The sequence below is a fragment of the Anser brachyrhynchus genome, assembly GCF_964034855.1.
Source record: "Anser brachyrhynchus genome assembly, chromosome: 1".
NCBI lineage: Eukaryota > Metazoa > Chordata > Aves > Anseriformes > Anatidae > Anser > Anser brachyrhynchus.
In genome coordinates, this window is record NC_137694.1 from 163,219,793 (window position 1) to 163,241,063 (window position 21,271).

General features: G+C 36.5%; 1 protein-coding gene and 1 long non-coding RNA gene across 2 annotated transcripts in view; one reads left to right on the forward strand and one right to left on the reverse strand.

Annotated features, from left to right (window-relative positions):
- LOC308187793 (uncharacterized protein) overlaps window positions 1–21,271 on the reverse strand; it is a 219,623-nt gene that overhangs the window by 131,044 nt on the left and 67,308 nt on the right. The gene's annotated exons all lie outside the window — the stretch shown is intronic.
- On the forward strand, window positions 7,379–20,577 carry LOC308187808. The gene is made up of 3 exons (XR_013944934.1): window positions 7,379–7,847; window positions 10,988–11,157; window positions 16,211–20,577. It is a non-coding gene; the product is annotated as an uncharacterized lncRNA (long non-coding RNA).

The window sequence follows — 21,271 nt, forward strand, 5'->3', positions numbered from 1 at the left end:
TGGACTACACAGAGAATATTTTCTGCTGCCTTTTTTAAAAGAAAAGATTGGACTAGTCATCTGTTGTTATAGCTAGACTTTGGTCACATAAATGTAGGAAGTCTGTAGATTCTTTTGGACTTCTAGAAGAGGGACTTTGAACCATTCAAGGTGCTGGTAGGGAGGGTCCCTTGGGAGTCAGTCCTTAAGGGCAGAGGGATCCAGGAAGCCTGAATGCTCCTCAAGAAGGAAGTCTTAAAGGCACAGGAGCAGGCTGTCCCTGTGTGCCTTAAGATGAGCTGGTGGTGAAGAAGACCATTGTATCTGAACACAGAACATTTTCTGAGTCTCCCAGAGAAACAGAGAGTTTATGTCCAGTGGAAGAAGGGACAAGCAACTCAGGGAGAGTACAAGGAAATTGCCAGCATATGCAGGGAAAAAATCAGAAAGGTTAAAACACAGCATGAGCTCAACCTGTCCACTGTCATAAAAAATAATGAAAAATGTTTTTACAAATATAATAATAGTGAGAGGAGGGCCAAGGAGAATCTCTATCCTTTACTATACACAGTGGGGAACATGACTACTGAGGTTAAGGAAAAGGCTGAGATTCTCAATGCCTTCTTTACATCTGTCTTTAGTAGTCAGACCAGTTATGCTCAGGGTGCTCAGCCTCCCAACCTGGAAGTCTGGGATGGGGAGCAAAATAACCCCACCACAGTTCAGGTGGAAACAATTAGAGACCTGCTGCTCCACCTGGACTGCTTGTCACAGGCCCATTGGCCAGATGGGATCCTCCTGAGGGTGCTAAGGGAGTTGGCAGTTATGATTGCTGGGCTGCTTTCCATCATCTATCAGCAGTCATAGTCATCTGGAGAGGTCATGAGTAGTGTTCTCCAGGTATCGGTGTTGGTGCCGAATATTTTTAATATTTTTATTGATGATTTGAATGAGGGAATTGAGTGCACCCTCAGTAAGTTTGCAGATGACACCAAGCTGGTGGGAAGTGTTGATCTGCCGTAGGGTAGAAAGGCCCTGCAGAGGGACCTGGACAGGAGGGGTCAAAGGGCAGAGGTCAATGGGATGAGGTTCACCATGGCTAAGTGCCGGGTCCTGCACTTTGGCCACAACAGCCTCATGCACCGCCACAGGCGTGGGGCAGAGTGTCTCGAAAGCTGAGCAGGGGAAAAGGATCTGGGGTTGTTGGTCAATGCTCACCTGACCACAAGCCATCAGTGTGCCCAGGTGGCCAAGAAGGCCAACGGCTTCCTGGCTTGTATCAGGAATAGTGTAGCCATCAGGACCAGGGAGGTGATCGTCCCCCTGTACTCAACTCTGGTGAGGCCACACCTTGAATACTCGTTCATTTATGGGTCCCTCACTACAAGAAGGAGAACAAGGCTCAGGAATGTGTCCAGAGAAGGGCTGCAAAGCTGCTGAAGGGTCTGGAACACAAGTCCTATGAGGAGTGGCTCAGGGAACTGGGATTGTTGAATCTGGAGAAGAGGAAGCTCAGGGGAGAACTTCTTGCTCTCTATAGCTACCTGAAAGGATGTACATATCAGTTCAAAACATATTTTTGTGTGCTGTGCTTTCCTGTGGCTTCAGATCTCAAAGATGATTTTGCCCAACCTGGTTGTCTTGGTATACAGAGATCAGAGAACAATAATGCCTGCAATACTGATTTAAATAGCGTGGTATGTAAGTATTATTTTTGCCAGCCTGGAATAATGTGGTGATTAGAAAAAATCTTTGTGATGTGGCAGAGCCAACCTTTGGTGTGCAATCAACCAACTATTTATATTTGAAGGAATCTATTTCAATCTACTAAGCCTATTTTCAAGGCAGTAACATTTTCCAAGGTATATTGGGTGGAAATCAACTCATATATATTAAGACGTTTAAACAGAGATTTCTAAATATATCTGCTTAAATCAAGATAGATATTTGATTGAATTTCCTCAATATAGATGTCCAATGCAGTTTGAAATGTTGTATGTTATTCAAGAAATCCACTGAAGGCTGACAGACATAACTGATCCAGTGGTAGAACTGTGCACTTCCAGAACACAAGTGGAAGCTCATCAGACACTCTAGATAGTTCAAATGAAGCTGAAGAGCTAGCTATGTTAGATACCTGAATCATGCATAAATTTCTATAGCATTCTCTGCACCATCACCTGTACTCAATAGTAGTCTGTTCAGTTTTAATAGAACTGAACCCAAGACATCTTTGCTTTACTGTAGAAGCTTATACATCTGTGAAAAACAAACAAACAAAACATTTGAACGGCTACAATTAGATGTGATTTTTAAACCACCTACCTTGAAAAATATGCAGTCTTTCCTGGTGCACTTTAAATCTTTCTGTGTTCATCTCCAGACAGAAGATGTGTGGGAAATATAACTGTATTTCAGATTATCATGCTTGTTGCATTCTAAGTATTTCCTTTTTTCTTCTATTCCTTCTTTGAAAAAAAGAAAACAACAAAAAAAAGAAAAACTATATTTTTTCTTATATCTGTTACCAAAAATAAAATTTTATTTGACACGATATTTTAGTTCTAATTTGTCCTTGTGTAACATATAAATACTGCTTTTTTTTTTTTTTTTTTTTCCCTTTTGGTTAGTGCAGTACAATTAGGTAATAACTTCTCAACTTCAAATAGTAATAACTAGGTAATCTTCCAGATTATTCAGAGACTGCAGTATCTAAAATATAATCTATTGATTACCTACAAAATAATATTCCAAATTTTTACTAGAAAAATATGCTGTACAATATTAGTAAATGTAACTAGATTGATTTGCATGTCCTATTTCTTTATATCATTTTATAAAATAAGAGCAAAACCAAGGTGCTGCATTGAAAACATTTTTAATAATTTATCTCATTTTCCCATTACCTTAGCAATAACAGTTATGGAAATGAAAAATGATGTTGGAAATTTATTTTAGAAAAAAAATTGCAAGCTAGCACCCAATTTATGAAATGTTGACCTTATCTTTTTTGTTATTTGTATGGGAATTACTGAATCAATGCAAAACTAACTTCCTACTGTTGAAAATAATATAATACTTCTGTAGCAGGCAGTGCATTTTAAAGAGTTCTCAAAAAGTTCATCCATTTTAAAGGGCAGCATATTCATAACCTGAACCAAAGATATTCTATTCTATCTGAAGGTTATCTGTTCAGGAAATTGAAAGTTCTCCAGTCCCGCACATATTGTTTATTTTCCTGTAACTTCATTTTGATTCTTTTTTTTTTTTTTTTCCCTCTTCCTTAGGATTGGTAAAGGATAAGATGTAGGCTGTTGCAAGTCAGAGACATAAATAAAAGTCAACAGGGTCCAAAGATAACCTCCATAAGGCTAACTTGATTTATTCCATACAGACATTTTTCCATATGCTTTATTCTATGTTTGCTCTTTTCTTGTACTTGCTTTCCATATGGTAGTCCCTCCTCCCAAAACCTGTTCTCTTGTCTCAATAACATCCTAGGTTTTGAAAAATGAATGAAAATGTGGGTCTACAGTTAAGATATTTGTAATTATGAGGTTGTACAGATTGGAACTGATTAAACTACTTATTTCCCAGCCTAAATATATATATATATATTTATATATATAATTTTCCCATTCAGGTTACATTTTTTCCCATCAGATTACATGCTTCTCCATTCAAAGTGCACACGCTTCTTCATTCAAAGTGCTCAAGTCCAAAAGTAGATAAAAATGAAGTTTAAAAAAGTTCAATTGTGTGAGTAAATGGATCACAAGGGCAAAGTAAACAAAAACATCTAGAAGTACATACCTGTATCCACCACCAAATCTGGTTCACAAATTTCAACAGTTCTTTACTTATTCCTTCAATTTCTGAAATTTCTGTCAGACTTCCTACTGCAGTTTCCTCATCTTGTATTTTTTGATCTTGCATCAACTTTTTATTCTATCTTAAAGACTACAAAATCTCAGCATGACATCTTTGCATTTATTTCATACCAATCAGCTGAGATATTCTACATCATCACAAATATGCCTACAGTGTTTCTATATGATCATACTGTTCATCCCACTTTTCTTTCTTCTGCTTCTTGTTTTGTTTGTTGACACCAAAGCTTATGTGGTTTTAATTTGTCATTGCTGTCTATTACACAGTACATTTGCAGCATTTATATACCTCTATTGTGTAATCAGATTTCTATTATGCTTTATAACATCATATGAGATGTTTGTCCTTTATGGGAAGAAAAATTAAAATAAAATAAAATAAAATAAAATAAAATAAAATAAAATAAAATAAAATAAAATAAAATAAAATAAAATAAAATAAAATAAAATAAAATATTGAATTTCACTTTGTAATATTTTGTTTATTTATTTCTTAAAGTTGCTACAAAATATGACTTAAAATATTTAGGCTTGATTTTATAAAAAAATTGTTTAGATGAACAACATTGCATTCTTCACTGGCCAGGTGGCCAGCGCCACATGACTGAATGTTCTTATTTCAGTAAAGTTATTTTCAGTAGAGTAATTTTGTCCAAAGTACGCTTCTCTTTTTGATGTTGTTGTCGTTGCTGCTGTAGTTTTTTTTTAGGTAAATGATCACCTGGAATATTGTGAAATTAATGATAACCCCTCAGAATACATGGATCCTCTTTTGGGAATACAAATAATTTGTTTTCTGTCTTCTCGTCACAATTTAAAAATTACAGCTGTTTACAGTAAAATGTTTCACTCTAGTAATGGTTCATCTGTATATGAAGAACTAATTATATAATGGCACTGTCTTTGTAAGAATATTATGAACTCTTAAACTAAATAGTCCTTGCAAGACACCATTTCTATATTGTCCTTCTACATCACTGACATATTTTTCCAGATAATATGAAAAAAACAGTATATGGCATTTGAGTTCAACAAACAACTTTGCCTTGAAAATCAGGTATGTTTTCATAACATTGGCTTTGGTAGTAAGCATTCTTTGTTTTCTCTTTCCCTTCCTCACAGTCCTCTCAGGTGTCATTTGTATTGTTTCTTCTCAAATGCTAATTCTGTCTCTCAAGACTCTTACTGATTTCCTGCTCTTTTATACTTTTCAAGTGCCTCTTTCTTTTAACTGATCATTCAGCTTCTCAGAAGTGCAGTCACAGTTAAATCAGTTCAGTGCTAATTAAGTGGAAATATGTTTAAACAGTATACTTTAAGAGATAAAAAATATCTTATCTTAAAAAAAAATCTATTTTGAAGTCATTTAAGATGCCAGTATGTCTACTGGTTCATCACCTGAACCTGAAAGGATAATTAAAATAAAAAATATATATATATCCTTTAGGTGAATACCATAACTATAGCATCTGAGAACAACAGCAACAAAACATCTGACAGTTATCTCAGCAGATGTAATTCCATACTTCCATACTGACACCAATTCTGCCAGGTAGAGAGTTTCTTACAATTACCAGCTGAAGTACCTTGTAGCTCTGAAAGAACTGCCAAACAGAAAAAGGAAAAAAAAGAAAAAAAAAAAAGGGAGTGGGGGGAAGCTAGAAAACAGCTAACCCCAAACTAGTTGTAAAAATGTACTTACTTGGAACTGAAATAATTAATAAGGATATTTTTGAGACTTAATATAAATGACATTAATTCTATCCACAAGGTGTAATTCTACACTTGTAATTGGTAGAAACAAAAAATCACACCAAGATGACAATACATCCTATGTTTTTCAGGATGGAATTAATTGCCTTGAAGGGATTAATCACATCTATTTTTCCCATTTAGTACAAGGTAACCTAGACAAATGGCGTATATTATTTTCCTACTTGCTAATGACTAAAATTAGATAAGATGAATTCTACAAGAATTCTACAACATGAATAAAATTCCAGAATTTCCTGGAGTATCACTGCAAAGTACTCTTTGCCATGAATGTGAATGATTTCAAACCATGAGCAACAGGCATAAAGGTGTCCTTTGTTTGCTGTACAAAATATTAAATATATACATATTATTTATTTATTTATGCATTCATTATTTCAGTATATTTTTATTTAGTGTGAGGATCATCTATTTTTTATCTCTTTATTTCTTTATTATATCTCTATTTATTTTAATATGCATATGGGATCACTATTGAAATATTAAATTTGATTCTTAGGCTACAGAATCAGAACTATTTTCAGAATCTCTTCTTTTGGCGTAAAAATAATGTGGAAGCAGAGAGTATGTGCTTGACATCCAAAATCTTAAGATGAAAACAACTGAGAAATAACTAATTGTAATTGACTGTATTAATGAAACAAACAAAAAAAATCTCTCTTTTGGATTGTAAGCCTTATGTGAACTGAAAGTACTTTGCAGATGCAACCAGATTGCTAGGATACTACCTTTCAAAGATAAACACCGTAACCTGAAAATTCTCTCTACAAGCATATCAGTGGGGCAGCTGTGACTGCAAAGAAAAAAGAGTTAAACAAAAAGAATTCAAAATAACTTGAGTTTTTAATATTGTGAGACTGGCCACAGTAATCACTTTCTCCATCCTAGCAGGAAATTAAATTAATGAAATAGGTATGCATACTGTAGCTATTCCTTACAGTTTCAGAAGAGATGGAAGTTGTGAGGCATATCTTTGGGATAAAATCAAAAGTCATTCCTATGCCAGCTGGATTTATTCCTCTGAATATAACAAATTCTTGTTCAGTCTTTTAATAAGCCACATGCTGTATGTTGAAAAGAATAATTATCTGAGTGACTTGCTAATTGATTAAACTATTTGTTCAGGTACACAGTTTGATTTAACATAGGATCAATCGCATTGCTTGTATTCAGTAATTGCAGTATAGTTTTCCTTTGTAAAATGAGCAATACTACTCAATTTCTGATCATCTTTAATTATTTAGATCTTAAGGGTAAATTATATTATGCATTATTCTTGATATAATATGGAGAAATAATTGACTGACACTGATATAATAGAATGTCATCAATATTTTAACTTTAAATTGAATTATCCTTCAAATTACATTCATCATTTGAAATACAGGAGAATAATTCTGAAATTAGTTTAAATAAAAATGAATGCTACGTTTCATGTACAAGAGACAGAGACAGAGACACTTCTAGATTACCAGCTTTTTTTTTTTTTTTTTTTTTTTTTTTTTTTTTTTTTTTTACTTATCTCTCTACTTTTTTAAACCTGGAAGGTTGACAATTACTCATATGAGGAAATTTGAGGATACATAAAACCTCTCACTCACTGACTCACTGACTCACTCACTCCCTACACTATCATAACCAGTCATGTCAGAAGCAGAAACAAGAGCTTGCTTCACTTAGCAAATCTCTGTTGATACACTGTCTTTTGAGAAGAGAGCTAATTAAGATGCTGATGAGGAAAAGGTTGGCACAAAAATGCTATCTGAACATAGTAACTAACTCCCTGGTGAATCCCCACTTCTTTTGATCTTGTGTCCCTCTTTCATAGTTGATAATGCAGGGGAATGATGTGCTACCTCTTACAGTGAAACTTCCTCTTTTAACCTTGATGTTTAATATCATAAATCTCTATAAGTTTGGCAGTAGTCTCCGGATACTAATCAGTGATGTTTCTGCCCTGTATGAATACTGCAGAGTCTGAGCAAAGCATTTCAGCTTTTGATATTTTTCTCTTTAGAGAGAGGGATTTTCTAACTTTTAATTTTTTTTTCTAATTTTTTCTATTTTTTTTTTAACATGTCTTTTCTATGGGGTTTCTTTCTGCATTCTGTCATTCATGCAATCTTGTGACAGAAGGATACTTTCTTTTGTTGCTTTTGAAGGATATCTGGATACTGACAATGGAAAGGACAGGCAGATCATGGTGTAAGTATGATAATATTTTTCTTTATTGATGATATTTTTAAGCTCCAACTAGAATTCTACTTAGTTTCTATGATGAAAATAAATTCGAACTACATATGAAAGAGATCTGTTTTCTTCATTTCTTGGCTAAGCTTCTTCTGTGCCTTGGATGATTTATAAACTTCTGTTGAATCTGAAAGCAAAGAGAAATAATCTAAAATTACCTTGCTGGAATGTCAGATAGGAAAACAGAATGGTCTGTAATCATTCTATAAACTTGTCTTGCAATAGTTTTTTAGTCTTCTTATTATGTCTAGGTCATATGGGAATTTTAACTGGATCAGGAATTTCTGAATATACTTTTGCTTTTGTATATATTGTTTTCTTGCCTGACTTATTGTTGTTGTTATTAAAGATTATATCAGATTTACTTCATAAAATGCTTTCCACTATGTGGTGAGTTACTCTTGGTTACCAACCAAACTCCAACCCAGCCACTCGTTTACTCTCTGTCACTTCCCTTTTTGGTGTTTGCATGGATGTTTTTCACAGTTTTTTGTATTCTTTTCCTATGTGATGTTTTACCCTTTCCTAAATCCACTTTTCCAGAGAGACCTGGAAAAGGGTGGCTGCTGGGATCAGCTGTGCCCTGCAGTCTTCAAAATAAATTTCTGTAGAATGTTAGTTGAAATACAAACACTACAATTACATTTACTCAAAGATAGTTAACACTTCAGAAAATGGTAATTAAAAACAAACAAACAAAACAAAACAAAACAAATCCAAAGCAAAGACTTCTATGTATCACAGAATCATAGAATGGTTGAGGTTGGAAGGGACCTCTGGAAATCATCTAGTCCAACCTCCCTGCTCAAACAGGGTCCGCTAGAGCACATAAGATTGTGTCCACATCACTTCTGAGTATCTCCAGGGAAGGAAACTCACAAAACCATTCCAGTGCTCAGTCACCCTAGCAGTAGAGAAGTTTTTCCTCATGTTCAGATGGAACTTCATGTGTTGCAGTTTGTGCACACTGCCTCTCATCCTATCACTTGAAATCACTGAGAAGAGCCTGGCTTCATCCTCTCCCCCTCTCAGCCTTCTCTTCTCCAGGCTGAACAAATCCGACTCCCTCACCCTTTCCTCATATGAGAGATGCTCCAGTCTCTTCAGCAGGAAGCACTTCACTCTGGACTCACTCTAGTGGCTCCAAGTCTCGTACTGGAGAGCCTAGAACTGGACACAACACTCCAGGTGAGGCTTCACCAGGGCTGAGTACAGGGGAAGGATCACCTCCCTTCACCTGCTGGCAATGTTCTTCCAAATGCACCCTAGGATACCTTTGGCCTTCTTGGCCACAAGGGTACGTTGCTGGCTCATGGTCAACTTGCTGCCCACCAGGACATACAGGTCCTTCTCCACAGAGCTACTTTTCAGGAGGTCAGTCCCCAGTCTATACTAGTGCATGGGGTTATTCTTCCCCAGGTGCAGGACCCTGCACTTGCCTTTGTTGAATTTCAAGAGGTTTCTCTCTGCCCATCACTCCAGGTGTCAAGATCATTCTGAATGGCAACACAGCACTCTGGGGCATCAGCCACTCTTACCTGTTTTCCTTCATCAGCAAACTTGAAGAGGAGACACTCTGTCCCTTTGTCCAAGTCACTGATGAATCACTAGCTACAGGTCTCCAGTAAGACTCTCTGTCACTGATCACAACCCTCTGCAACCTGCCATTCAGCCAGTTCTCAACCCACCTCACCATCCACTCTTTCAGCTTGCAATTCCTGAGCTTGCCTGTGAGGATATCATGGAAGACAGTGTCAAAAGTCAAGGTGGACAACATCCACCGCTCTACCTTCATCTATCTAGCCAGTTGTCCCACCACAGAAAGCAATCAGGTTGCTTAAGCGTGATTTCCCTTTGTTATATTCATGCTGACTATTCCTGATCACCTTCTTGTCCTCTTCATGCTTAGAGGTGGTCTCCAGGTTGAGCTGTTCCATTACACAGGTGTTGTCCACCTGTCCTGTCTTTCCTAAAAAGCAAGTAGCCAATCACGATAACATTCTTGTCATGTGAGCTATCCTGTCATGTGTCTATAACTGCAATGACGTTAAAGCCCCGTGACTGCACATAGATCTCTAGTTCCTCCTGTCTCTTACCCATGCTACATACATTGTTGCACAGGCACACGTATTGGCACATGCCAATTTCCCAGGAGGGGTGCAAGTGGATACCCTATAGTCATGTCTTGTAGATGCTTTTTTGACTGCATGTACTTGCTGGAGGTATCCCGACTTGAGCCTTATTTTGCTGTCTGGGTGGTCCCCATAACTATTCCCTTCCTCCATCTTGACTAGTTTAAAGCTTTCCTTAACAGGTTGGCTAGTCTGTTGGAAAAGACGCGTGTGCCCCATTGTGCATCCCATCTCTCCCCATTGGTTGTCAATCGTCAAACAGGTCCCCATGGTTATAGAAGCCAAAACCCTATTGCCAACACTAGAGACACAGACAGTTGTTTACTTGGAAAAATCCGTCTACTACACTTCTTATCCTTTACCTTAACTAGTAGGATTGAGGACAAAATGATCTAGGGCCAGAGAAGCCTTGACCACCATCCCTAGAGCTCTGAAATCCTATTCAATAGTTTCTGAGTTGCCTGTGGTATCATCGGTGTCCACGTGAAAGACCAGCAGGAAGTAATAGTTGGATGTGTGGATAAGACTCAGCAATCTTTCCATGACATCTCTGATTAGAGCCCCCAGCAGACAACAAACCTCTCTAGACAAATGGTCAGGTCAGCAGATAGGTGCCTTTGCCCCCTACAGCAGAGAGACACCCACAACAATCACTTGCTGCTGATTCTGGGTGATTGTTCTTGGCACATATTCAGTTGGGTCAGTTGCTTCATTTGAAGCCATGCCCAGGTTTTCTTTAGCTTGGAGGGCACTAAATCTGTTTGTCAGGTGCAAGTCTTCATGAGGAAAATGAGCTATTTCACCTTAAATGAGTAGTGACTGGTTTCCAGACTTCATATTTTATAGACTTATGACTGCCTGGCACAGAGCCCATCTGCATCTCCGCTGCAGTGTAGGGGTTGGGACTTCTGAAGCTGTAGGGTCTCCAATAACGTCTTCTCTGTCTCTTGCTCATCTTCACAGATGTTAAGCAGCCTGCTTACTTCCTCCCATAACTCCATGACCTGGTGACATAACACATCAACAACAACACACCTGCTGCAGAAGAGATGACTGTCAGCCCCAACTTAGTGGAGAGGCTCTGGGCACTCCCTGCAACCTGAGACCTGAAGAACTACTTTTACTCTCAGAAGGTCTGTTTGAGTAGAAGCCTCTGACACAGCAACTCCAACAGCTACCAGGGAATGAGCTCTGCAGCATGTCAAAACCATACCTGAGGGAGCATACACTACTAAGACTGGAGATGAAGGATACTTCTTGCACCCTTGTGTGCAAACTCCTGAACAAACTACTGTATTTGTTCACTGCCTCTGTTAGCTGCACTCAGATGGTCATAGAATAGTGTCCGGTTGCTGGGTTATGGATGCTTCCAGTCTTCCACTTGGCCAGCGTCCCTCCTTCAAAGCAGTGCCCTCCTTGTGTTTTCTGCCCTGTGCAAACTGCCTGGCTGACTCACCATGCCCTGTTCATCAGTCCTTGTCGCAGCACTCCTGGTCACCAGCACAGCTTAAGGCTGCTTTTTAGTGCAGTGTGGGGTGGCCACTGTTGCTCCTGACCCCACCCATGCCTCATTAACCAGAAAGCTGCAGGCCCTGGTGTATCTCCGTGCTCTGCTAGGGCTTCCCTGGCTCAGGAAAAACCCCTGTATGCCGTGATCCTCCCCTCCACTGTGGAATGCACCTGCCCATAGATGATGCCTCAGTAATACTAAAAGGATTTCATTTGACTTTGTCATTTCTACCCAGGCCTAATATGGTGTTTACTATTCACTTTTATTTATATTCTAACATTTTTTTCCTATTTCCTTTGGAGTCAATACCAAAAAAAAAACAAACAAACAACAACAACAAAAAAACAGACCTTGTTCTTTTTAAAGTATTCTATGATTGATCATTCACTAATCAGCAACATGCAGCATTTTGAAGCCTGTCAATTTTACTTTTTAAGCTGAAAAATGAATAGCATCTTCAATTCAAAATCATAAGCAACAATTTTAGGGGAAGATTTTGCCATTATCAGGTAATCTGTGGTTCTGACTGAGATGCTGCATGAGGTAGCAACTATTCTTTAACTGCATCCGTTTCCATGCTGTCTTCCTTATATTCTTCACTAACAACCATGTTGAGGAAAAATTTAAAATAAAAGAAAGGAAAGAAGGAAGGAAGGAAGGAAGGGAGGGAGGGAGGGAGGGAGGGAGGGAGGGAGGGAGATATATTAAGCTGTTTCACAACAATGAAAAAACAAAATAGATTTTTCTGTTGTTGCAAGTTTAATTTTTTATGTCATAATTCCTCATATTGACTGAGATATTCTAGTGGAGATAGGACACTGACACATGGTGCTGCTTGCAAGAAGCATTTTTCTAAGGCATTTTAGAAGGAAAAAAAAAAGTCAAAAAGGAAGAGTTCCAGCTTTATAAAATGAAAAGCTAACATTCTACAACAGTAAACTCTAAAAATTGATATCAGAGAATCAAGGAAATTTTTTGAAGAACATTCCAGAAAATACTACTATTTTAATTAGTAACAGTCAAATAGTCTTAATTTTTATATAAATATCTATGATGAGGGAGATAGAATACCCACATTTAGTGTAGTGTTATGTGTCTTTTCTTTTGTTAGCTGGAGTGTTAGCAGATCTCAGTTTGCAGTCTATCAGTTCATTCTTTAAGAATTTCATTTTTCTTATGTGTTAGATAAAAAAATGAGTTGTGAAAGAAAGGCAAAAACAGAGAATGAAGAAGACAGGAAAGTATGTTTCTTTTTATATTATATTCATTTTCTCGGTATCTTCTTTATTAGAAACTGATTAAGGATGTATAAGCATGAACATTAACTCTTTCATCTTGTCGTTTTTATTGGTTCTGCATTTGGAAACTATTTCAAATGCAGTAGATAGCTGTAGGGTTTTTGTCACTTAAATGAAGTAGAATTAAGTTACAGCAACACATTAAATGGCAGGAGATAGGCTGTGGGAAAAAATAAAAATGTCATGTAATATTAAAAAAGAATGTCTTCATTAAGGCCAGAGTCTCCTGTGATTTTTTTCCATTATGGGTTTGGTTTTACCATCATCTTCCTTACTCTCATCTGACTGCTAAATACAGTCAGATAAATACTGACCCTATATCAGCCAGCTATTCTGTTACTGTACCCACATCTGAACTGGGGAACTGAAACAGGTGAGGAGGAAAAAATAATCAGATTTTGACAGCTTTGACAGCTTGCTGATATGGTTAAGTATATAGCTGGAAAAAAAAAAAATAAATATCTGAAAGCATGGAAGTCAGCTTTTTCACCAAAGACCTTCAAGGGGTGCTGAACCAGCAATACAACCGTTGTTGCATTCCTTTCTACCTGCACTTCCTCTAACTTGCTATTCCACTTCCTATTTTCATCACAAACTTGAAGGATAATGACTTAACACTTTTTAGCATTTTTAGTCTTTTCTAGCATCCTTTTCATTTTAAACTAAATGCACTTGTTTAAAGTTTGAATTTACAACTTAATTAGAACTTGAAACACTTACTTCCAGTCATTCAGATTGATTTGCTGCTTCCTTTTCAGATCTGGAGAGGAATTTTTGTGCAGACAGCTGGTCCAGTTTTCCCATCTCTATCCATCTAATAAAATTATTATTTTTTTTTCCTATATATGAGAGAAAAATTTCATTGTGTCCTCAGAGGCATCTCAGGAAAAGCAAATATTTCTTGTTTAGAAATTTAATGAAATTTAGTACTTTCTTCAACTCAACTAGAAGAAAAAAAAAAAAAAAACTAGATATCATCTTAATTTTTGCCAACAGTAAATATTAAAGAAACAGATGACAAATAAGCAAACTAGATATAATGGAAATTAAGTCAATCATAAACTGTCTCAGGTAATTTGCTTATTTAAAAGCAACCTGCAGACAAATACGCAATACAGTTCTCACATTCACTCAGGTTATAAGTCTAGTCAGTAGGACAAGTAAGGACAAGAAGTGATTAATGCATGTATTCTAACATATTAAAAGAACTATGGCTACATGCAAAAATCCTCCATCCAATTTCTTCATTTTCTGCCTACAACATCATTACAAATGGGGAGATCTAATCTCAACAAAGAACAGAGTTTATCAGAATACTACAAGGCAGCACAGCATTTCTTAACAAAACTTTCAAGCAACAATAACTCCTAACAATAACATGCTAATGTTAGGTTTTGTATTCAAACATCACCTTCAACATCTAACTGAACACTGACAAGAAGTCTCATTAAATACAGTTAACCTGAAACAAAATAATTATTTCCATGCATTGTTGCTTCACATTTGTGATCTTTGTCCAGTTCATAATTCATGATTTAAAACACTTTTCTGTATGTTTCGAAGGAACGCAACACATTTTACATATCACCATAGAACATTTCCTCAATGGCACACCAACTAGAGTTAAATTTATTTTTTCTTAAACAACTTGGTTTTTTTTTTCCATCTAAGGTTCATAGTGATCTGTATAAATAGTCTGTTACACTATTCTATCTTTAAATCATGTGACTAATATAAATAGTGTTTGTGTATATAATAAATTTTAGTCTACTAAATATTGTTATCAAAGTTAAATATAGATTCTGTCATGCTTGATTAAAGATGAGAATAGATATATTTATATTTATATATTTATAAAGTCATTCTTTATCTGAGAAGTTTAATAATAATAATAATAATAATTATTATTAATAATAATAAAATAATCCCTGCAAGTATGTATCCACTAAAATCTAAAATACTTATGTTTTCATTGTGAACAGACTAGTTTTAACATATGACTTTGAAACATTCAAATTCTACTACTCACAAAATAATAAAAAGAAAACCAGTTAACAATCTGGGAAGTAACGCTGTCATTTTTCAATAAGGAAATTTAGATATTTTAGTGCTGTGCTCCCAGTCATTGTAGAAAGGTCACCCCAGGTGGTGCAGATGACACACATAGCAGGAAAAAAAAAGAAAAAAAAAAGTTTGGAAGAGAAATAACACCTCATTTGTAAAACTGAGTGGTGTAAAAAATACCTTAAAAATGATTATGCTAGATCATTATGTAATGAAACTATCTCCTGGTAGACTGCTTTCTTGTATGGACCATAGGAAATATATTAGATTAAAAGGTTTTCTACAAGGATTAGAAAGAAGAGAAATACAGCAACATTACTACAAAGTGGCAACCAGTAGAGATATTGGCTGAGTGGGATATTACAGTATAATGGTCAGGGTGAAAATGTAACAGCTGTGTTTTGCTTTGAATGGAGGAAGATCTAAAATGTAAATATATAAATATTACTCACTACATTTCTGTTAAACTCTAATGTGAATTATACAGGTGCCCTAGAGCCTTATAACCATCTGGGTACTATGCTAGTTTGACAGGCTATGGACAGAAACAAGTTCTGCCAAGAAAAATAACTGAAGGCAATCTGTGTTTCACCAGCCTGAAAAATAGCATAGCTTATTTTTCAAGTAGAATCCTCAGTTCATTATAATATTTGGTTGCTTAAAAATATTCTCTGACTATGTGTAAAGCAACCTATTAAAGTAACTAGTTAACAACCCTATGTACATCAGCTTCAGGCAGTAACTTGTCCTAGAAATTGGATAGAAACTGATGTAAACTGATATGTGCACAACTGTATCTTTTCTACTGATTATTCTTTCTTCTTGCCTTCTCCTGTTTGCAAACATCAGGTGCTGCACAGTCACCATTTTTATTTCTCCTTTGACTCAAATACACCTCTTCTTAACTATTTTAAATTTCAGGAATCGAATATACACTTTGAGGGTGCCAGCTTAATTTTTGCCTGATATAAACTGCCATAGTTACACCAGTTTAGAGATTGTTCCTCTGTCTTTCTCTTGCTTTTCTGTATTTGATTATTTGCTACTATGACCCTTCTGTCACTTTAATTCTGTTATAATGAAATTTAAGTGTCTCTATCTGAAGGGCATGTCCTTCTCTGCAAGCAACGAAAGCTCAAGTATTTTTGGGCCCTGTAATGAGGTACATCATTATTAATTACATTTTATTCAATCCTGTCTATGTCTTGATCCTCATGAACAGTCAGGAAAATTGGGTCCCTGCCCATTTTTTTTTTTTTTTTTTTTTGGTATAAATCTCACAGATATTTCAGAAAAGCATATCTGTTTTTACAGAGGGGGCAGAGGCAGACCACTGACAAGATGATGAACAGGCATCTTCTAGAATCACAGTTAATTCTGCCATGTAAAGATTAAAGGTATTTTATTATTTCATAGCCCTTGGGAACTGTTTAAATAAGAAATCTGAATCATGGAAATTTAACAGCAAATGTACATTTTCAGGGTTTCCTTTGACAATTTTAAAATTTTTCACTGCAAATGAAAATAAATATATAAATGTCAAGCTTCAGTAGGATTTTTGCTTCATACAGATTTCAGAGTATTTCTGTATTACGTAATGAAGTCCCCACAGTCCTCCCAAATTAAGTCAATATGAATTATTCCGGTTCATTCCAGAGATCGAGCCCAGGGCTCTGTTTACTCATGTTTCTGAAAATTAGATGTAATTCATAACAATGCCATTCTTTTTATATTGTCAGAGTTCCTTTTTTTTATATTCATTGTATTCTTCCTGTGTCTGGCTTTCCAACAGTATTACACCGTTCTCTTTTTCACACAGTTCACTTGGAGTGAAAAGCAGAGCACCTGGAAAGAATGAAGCAAAGGTGTTCTGAGAGCTGGAACAGAACAGGTGCAGGAGAAAGAAATTTTAGAGTCTATGTAATGGCAGTTAATATATAATGAATACCATGACCACAAAGCATAGACCTGCTCTAAAGCTTCCTTTACAGAGGTGCATAGTGGCATTATTTTTTCGTATCTGAAATGACAAAGGGGAAAGTTCATTGATTTCACTGCTGGATGGATACAATGCGTCTTCCAATTCTATCTTTTGCAGTTCATGTTCTAGCCATGGTTAAATGGATTCTATTTATCACTCCAGGTATTTCTCCAGGTATATTTTCTTTACCGTTGTATCTCTTGTCTGACATCACGTTTCAAAAGTATCTACTGCATTATCTTTTCTCCATACTGTTGTCAGCCTGTCATGCTTTATTCCTGTAGGATTTTTTTGTTTTGTTGTCTTTATTTTTTCAATTTATTTATTTATTTATTTTTAAATAGAAATGGTCCTATTTTTTTTCCCATGTTTGTGTACATTATATTTATTTTTACTATTTCCTGTTTGATGAGAGCATGTAATCTTCAAGATTCCAATTACATTTGCTTGGGTTACTAAGCATATTTCCAGCTGCCACTAGATGATGCAGATTATGTCAGGAAACAATAGCTTTCTCAGATTTCCACTCATTCTCATCTCTACTTACCTCAACATTTATACGTGTTTAGAAATTTTTATTAGAAGCCCCATTTTTTTTAAGACCATATAATTTATGTAAGAATCATTTTTACATATTTTAGATATTCACAAAAGTGTAGAATAATAAATGTTATAAACAAGTAATTTGAATACTCCTTTTCGTCACCAATTTAGAAATAGAATTGCGTTCAGTAGATTTGCTGTAAGTATTAGAACATGTCCATATCAGTGATGTCACTGTTTTGATCTGAGGATGAAACTTACTTTTTGAAAACACAATTAAATTGCAGTAGGTAATTGAGCTAAGTCATAAATTGACACGTAAAGTTACAATCATATATGTACAGTTCTGTAACTGAAATAATGAATAAATGAATGTAGACAGATGGAATATTTCTAAATAGAATCAACATTCAAAACAGCCAAATGTTTAAAGACATATAGAAAAAAGGTTGTATTATCATCTTTTGTACTATCTGTCTACTGGCCTCCTTACTTTGATTTTAAATTATTCTAGTCAGCTGCCTGAAACTGGTGTTTGAAAGCAATAAACAGCTTTCCAGAAGGTTTATTGATTACTTATCTCTACTGACAATAGTATCTCTATTGACATTGCAGTACCATTCGCAGGTTCCATCCAAAATCACATTTGAACTAGATATTCTGTAAATATAAAGGGTGACACTTTCTCTTAAAGATTTTAGAGTGATTCTTTTTTAAGTTACTAACTTCCCCAAGTTTAGCAGCCTGAGATATGTTATTCCTTACCTTATATTGATTCAGAGCAACTATTCTACTATGTTCTGTATCACATGTTGAAACAACCTGTATTCCTCTATGGGCTTTGAAGAAAAGCTTGACTGCCAAGTGAAAATCTGAACGTAGACAATGTCTATCTGTCTCATTTAATGAGGTGTTTCTCTGGAGAACAGGTTTGAAATATGCTAGAGATTCTTGTAAAACCATGAGAATGTTTATGATATAGATTATGTGAATTTATGGAAAAGCAGTCTGTGCACATTAGCTCATAGAAAATCCACACAAAATCAAACACTCCAAGCTATATCAAATCACTCTTTTAGCCACCAAGCTCCATCATGTATTCATGAGAACACAGTAGTCTCATACAAAACCTAATAACAGTGCTGTAGTTCATATTTAGATATAATGATGCTCTAAATTAGATCAGGTTGTCATGAGAAAACAATATATTGTGCTAGACCAACCTAATTGTTATATGACACATTTTCAGATACACAAGATTTTTTTCAATTTGTAGTATTAATTCATGGTGTTAAGACAATCAGACTTTAATCAAAGCAATTTTCAGAGATAATAATATTTCAAAGAGACTGGGATTTGTAAAGAATCCCCTTCATTTAATCTACTGAGACATTAACTCAAGTGTCTAGGTGATTTACTTTCTGTGGGAAAGCAGCAGCTTGTGGCAGGACAAAAGAAAGAAACAAACAAAAAAAAAACAACTCAGAAAACCCTCATTCATCAAATCAACAATTATTTAGACAGAACTGTCAAGGAGTTATATAAAATGGTCACTCAGAAAGGTAAATCTAGACAAATGCTGTGCTGTGTGTCTAAATAAATACAGGAAACAGATTTAACACCTTTTTTTTTTTTTACATTTTTTTTTTCTTCCCTGAAATCAGACAGTAGGCAGTGATAAAAGCACACTACAGAAGTATTGTATTCCATATAGGGAATTGTATTTAATCTAGAAACTGCTAGATTCTGCAATGTGTTTTGTTTACACTTCCCCCTCCTGCTCCCCAGCTTTCCACCCCAATACTTGTAATAAATTTCTCTCTGAAAGTGATGTGAAGAAATGTCTCTACAAATGTCTGTAAGATAGTGGTATAGTTTGGTATTTTTCGCTGCAGTAAAATAAACTTTGAGATCAGGGAAAGACAACTCCCTAAAGTTTTATTTCTTATACTTAAAACCGTCTTTCACTTATTTTTTCTCTTTTAGCTCTGATACAAATTATATAAATATCTTATTTTGTCCTCCTTCCTTGTCTGTGGATATGATCTTTATTTCACTGAAATAGGGATTTTTTTTATACTACAGAAACTGATCTTTATATATTTCCCTACAGACACAGGTTCCATACTCTCTGCAGATTTTGAAGGGAATACCCTAAACTGATCATGAAAATTACACTTCTAAAGCTGTGTTTTTCAGCTCTTGGATCATAAATATGACAGCAGCGGATCACAAAAGATGATTAGATTTTGAAAATATTTCAAACAAACAAACAACAACAACAGCAAAACCAAAACCCAACAAACATCTAAAGTAAACTAAAACAAACAAACAAACAAAAAGCAAGGTAAACAAAGTAATTTATAACCCTCACTTTTTCCTTGAATTTTCTTCTTCAGGTTCAACTAGTCTTTGCCAACTTTTTGAAATATGTGGAAAATCAGCTGAGCTTTTTAACAATATGTTTTTTCTTAGTAAACGTAGTTTACTGGTTGTTTTATTCAACTTATACATCACTACCTCAGAATTGTTGAGCATCATTCAACTACAAAATCATCAGTGACCCTACACAGATGATCTGTGACATTTGTTCACATAGAATGCATTTGTGCACCAACTTTGTAATTTTGTGACAAATTATTCCATTTTAGAAACAGAAGTTGCTTGAATGCCTTTTAATAAAGATGCCAATTTTAGTTTGTCTGTGGAGGTTAAGATCACAAGCAATATTAATGACTTCTCTTTTTAACCTTCTTTTACATGTTTAAGGAAAACTACTGTCTGAGAAATAGCATCAGGTCTCAAGGTTAAAATGTGTTTTAAACTTATTTGAGTGATCTTGCCGCATGTAGATATAACACTTTTTGCAAATTTGCTTGCTTAGAATACACTATGGCTCACTGGGAGAAAACTTCTAGGAAACCATGAGAGATCCTTCCCCCATCACACAACACTTAAGAGTGTGTTTCTATTTTTTTTTGTTTGTTTGTTCTTTTCAGAAACTGAGCATTTAAGCTGACCCGATTAAAGCATATATGAATGAGGTTTGTGTCGGGCAAGCCCTTCCCTTCCCTTCCCTTCCCTTCCCTTCCCTTCCCTTCCCTTCCCTTCCCTTCCCTTCCCTTCCCTTCCCTTCCCTTCCCTTCCCTTCCCTTCCCTTCCCTTCCCTTCCCTTCCCTTCCCTTCCCTTCCCTTCCCTTCCCTTCCCTTCCCTTCCCTTCCCTTCCCTTCCCTTCCTTCCCTTCCCTTCCCTTCCCTTCCCTTCCCTTCCCTTCCCTTCCCTTCCCTTCCCTTCCCTTCCCTTCCCTTCCCTTCCCTTCCCTTCCCTTCCCTTCCCTTCCTTCCCTTCCCTTCCCTTCCCTTCCCTTCCTTCCCTTCCCTTCCCTTCCCTTCCCTTCCCTTCCCTTCCCTTCCCTTCCCTTCCCTTCCCTTCCCTTCCCTTCCCTTCCCTTCCTTCCCTTCCCTTCCCTTCCCTTCCCTTCCCTTCCCTTCCCTTCCCTTCCCTTCCCTTCCCTTCCCTTCCCTTCCCTTCCCTTCCCTTCCCTTCCCTTCCCTTCCCTTCCCTTCCCTTCCCTTCCCTTCCCTTCCCTTCCCTTCCCTTCCCTTCCCTTCCCTTCCCTTCCCTTCCCTTCCTTCCCTTCCCTTCCCTTCCCTTCCCTTCCCTTCCCTTCCCTTCCCTTCCCTTCCCTTCCTTCCCTTCCCTTCCCTTCCTTCTCCCTTCCCTTCTTCCCTTCCCTTCTTCCCTTCCCTTCTTCCCTTCCCTTCCCTTCCCTTCCCTTCCCTTCCCTTCCCTTCCCTTCCCTTCCCTTCCCTTCCCTTCCCTTCCCTTCCCTTCCCTTCCCTTCCCTTCC